The sequence below is a fragment of the Octopus bimaculoides genome, chromosome 9, assembly GCF_001194135.2.
Source record: "Octopus bimaculoides isolate UCB-OBI-ISO-001 chromosome 9, ASM119413v2, whole genome shotgun sequence".
Lineage (NCBI taxonomy): Eukaryota > Metazoa > Mollusca > Cephalopoda > Octopoda > Octopodidae > Octopus > Octopus bimaculoides.
In genome coordinates, this window is record NC_068989.1 from 41,373,307 (window position 1) to 41,377,353 (window position 4,047).

General features: G+C 36.6%; 1 protein-coding gene across 6 annotated transcripts in view; it reads right to left on the bottom strand.

The window, feature by feature from the left end:
• The window catches only part of LOC106871175 (uncharacterized), a 181,712-nt gene extending 178,670 nt beyond the window's left edge, over nt 1-3,042 (bottom strand). For 3 of the 6 annotated variants that reach the window (XM_052970653.1, XM_052970650.1, XM_052970649.1), the window contains exon 1: nt 2,846-3,041. The gene's annotated coding sequence lies outside the window, so the exon portion shown is untranslated. Of the gene's footprint in view, nt 1-2,845 lie in introns of all 6 variants that reach the window. The other 3 variants (XR_008264888.1, XM_052970651.1, XM_052970654.1) reach the window with 2 other exon arrangements.
• Between the last annotated feature and the right edge of the window lie 1,005 nt (nt 3,043-4,047).

Sequence of the window (4,047 nt, forward strand, 5' to 3'; positions counted from 1 at the left end):
ATATATGTATGTAGGTATGTATGTATACTAAAACAGAATGTGCGTGGAAGGGGAATTTGGCTGCTTTATCTAACAGGTCAAACAATCACGTAGAGCTATCACCACCACCCCCGCCTCGTCTGTCATTTTGCTGTCCTGTAGGTGCTATAATCAACGTTACACGACCTTACATAATTGAAAATAAATATTGAACGATCATAGTAAATACATCTACTTAATTTAATACAGAAGATAAAAATGAATGCGCATATGTATTATACATAATAACATCGCTTCCTTAATGAGACACCATACATAAGTGTGAGTGTGTCAACAAAGCATACCCGACACCCTTCCCATATAAGTAAGCGCACGATTACACTGGATAAAGTGGAACGAAATTTGCATGGCATAACATCGATTAGCAGAGGATGTGGGAGATAGAGAGAGAGGGGTGAATGTCGACAGAAAAAGCTGACAACTGTATTATTTATATAAAAGTATAGAAGCCGCCAACACACCACTTGTAGGTGTTCAGTCGCACTTTCATCGTGAAGGACATAAATATTTAAGATTTAATTGCGGCAAAAAAAAATAATAATCAGACGACATTGATTTTCAGCGATATGTCTTCTCCATAAACACGTTTCTTCACCCAGTTGTTCAAGGACCATATTCCTGCTTCTCCAATGTTTCCTTGTAAAGTACTGTAGAATCTTAAACTGCTATCATATCTCTCTCTCTCTCTCTCTCTCTCTCGTGTGACTGTGGTGGAGTACTTTCGGTTAACATATCGAAAATGTGTTGGTGGAAGCGGTTATAACTGATTCTTATATAGGCAAAAGGCCAGCAGTCTTGCAGGTAGGGGTTAGTCGATGTCATCGACCTAAATACTTATCTGATACGTTATTCTATCGATGAAAGGCAACGTTGACTTCAGCGGGATTTGAACTCAGAATGTAAAGAACCGAAACAAATACCACTCTGATGATTCTGTCAATCCAAGGCCTTCGGTGCTATAATGATTATGTATTACTACAAACACGCAAGCAGACATACGTATGAATGCGTAGACACTGACGAACAAAATTTAGAGATAATAGAGAGAGAGAGATGAATTTTTAAAATTTATTCTCGAAGACAAAGAAAGAAATATTTATTGTTGTTTAGTCCTAGGACAGCCGCGAGTGAATAGAGTCAGTATAAAAGGCGTTCAAGCCACAAATATCTTGTTCTTTTCTTGTGCACTACATACTTTGGACTACACTACCCTCCCTGTTGTTCTTAAGATAGTAGCGAGAGATTTTAAGAGAGATTTGCTAGCTATTTCTAGCAGGTCGGCCGATTACATACAAACTCTGTCTTGGACTCATCTGTCGAGCAGACAAATCAATGATCAAGCGCAATCCAGCAATGACTATCCTGTCTTTTTATGGCTTTATATAATACTCTGTTATCCAGTATGTATCCTTCCCGTCTTTTATTTTAAAAGATGGTTAGTGTAATACGTGGAAGATTACTGCTGTTGTTTCTAGCGAGTTGAGCGACTGTGTAGAAGCTTCTTAAGTATTCTTCTACAGTACTCTAGTTTCTTACCCAATCTTAGTACATACTCTGTGGAGTATACACGTGTGAGAGTAGTAAAAGCGGTATATGTGTGTAGTGTGAGTGTGTGTATATGTGTATCAATAATCGATAAATGAATCGATGGTGAAGTAACAGTGGAAGAAGTAGTGTTTCAGTATGGTATTACAGAGGACGATAGGACGACTGCTTTCAATGAAACAAGATCAATATGTTGGAGTAAATAATAGAATAGTAGTAACTTCCCGACCCTGCACACAGCATGCTTAATACATGTTGTTTCCGGGAATTGAAACAAAATGTAGCAAACATGTTCCAATGAATCAGAGACGGGGGCATTTCACTGAACGGGAGATCTGCTGGTAATAGCCGCCAAATGTCCTCTTAAAATCTTACGGCACCGTTTATGTATATGTGTGTGTGTGTGTGTGTGTGTGTGGACCCATTGAATAATATAATTCCTTATTCACTATACCTGAAATTCTAAAAAATGGAATGGTCACGACTAAAATATGTATGATTATAGGTCCGCTCATAGTGACACACCTGAAGCTAATCAGGCCTGATACACACTGGAAGCAAATAATAATAATAATATATATATGCCATATGTGTGTGTGTGTGTGTGTGTGCGTGCACGTGTTCCTTTATACATATATATTAATAATATCAATAATTTATCTTATGAAAACAACATATTTCCGAAAAACATCATGTATTATACAAACGCACATGTTGGGATAACATACACACATACACCGCACGCCAAATATATGCATATGTGTGTACGTGGTGTGTCTACATTACATATGCACTATATGTGTGTGCGTGCGTGTATTCTAGGCCTTTATTTGTATACATAAGTGCGGGTGTTAGGGTGTATACAGCCGATTTCTGAAACATGTTTCAAAATGTATTAAAGGGTGGATTTTAGCTCAATTTCTTTTTTAGTTTGTCTCACAGTCACCACCCGTATATCTTTCCCTCTGCAACATTCTCTTTTCTCTCAATCTGTTCAATATACCCCCTCACCCATATATATATATATATATAATATATATATATATATATATATATATATATATATATATATATATATATATATATCCAAATGGGTATGGAGCTGTCTGCAATAACCACCCATACCCTACATGAAACACTAGAAGACAATTTCGCAACAAGTGTTTATCGAGTGAAACAGAATAATAAAACACCAACACGAAGACGTTACATAAAGATATCGCATCAGAAAAACAGAATGAAATTGTACTAAATAACTTACCAATGGTTTACTCTAAAGTTATGGCTGGATAACGTAAGATCTCCACTCTTGTAGCGGACATCTGCAATAAAACACTCCGTTACTCGCGATTTCTGTATCTGTTTCAATTATTCTGTTACTATATCTATTTCACACTCTCTTTCCTAATCTCTCTATCTCTATCAACCCCGCTCTCACTCACTCTGTTACTGTCACTCTATGTCTATTCAGCTCTAACTCATTCTTTTATTGTCTTTCTATCTCTATTCATTTCACAATCTCTCTCTTTAATTGTCTCTCTATCTCTATCTACCTTTCTCTCTTATAGTTTCTATCTATCTACCTCTGATACTCTCACCCATTCACTCTGTTATTGTCTCTATATCTCTCTTTATTTCACACGTTCATTCACTCCCCATATTGCCTCTCACTATTTTCCTTCTTCTGCTATAGTCTATCTCTATCACTTTCACTCATTCACTCTGTTACAGTCTCTTTTTCTATCTCTCCCCATTCTCATTCACTCTGTTATTGCCCCTCTGTCTCTATTTATCCCACTCACACTCCGCTATTGTTTGTTTCTATCTACCTTCCTCTGTTTTTTCTCTCTCTATCTCTCTATCTATTTATCTCATTTACTCTATTATTGCCTCTTTACCTTTACCTCTCACTCACTTTGACTTTCTTTTTCACTCACTTTCTTGTTGTCTTTATCTCCTTACTTTCTTGTTGTCTTTATCTACCTTACACTCATTCCCTCTCTTATTGTCTATTTCTATCTTTTCTTTCACTCACTCTGTTATTCTCTCTCTTTCTTTCTCTCTCTCTCTCTTTCTTTCTTTTTTCCCTCAATCTAGCGGTGGTACTTCATCTACCTCATTCTCACTCACGCTTCTAATGTCTTTATATCTCTATCTTCTACTTTCACTCTCTCTCTCTCTCTATTATGGTTTTATCTCTATTTCTATCTCTCACTGTCTTATTGTCTCTATATATCTATCTTTCACTTTCACTCGCACAGTTACTGTCGCCTGCTATTTCACTTTCACTCATACTCTTATTATCTTTCTATCTTTATCTTTCTTACTCTCACTCACTCTCTATAGATCTGTGTCACTTTCGCTCACTCTGTTATTGTCTCGCTTTTCACTTTTTATCTTTCTGTAACTCTCACTACTCACTCTCTTCTTATTTGTATCTATCCTACTTTCACTCACTCCAAT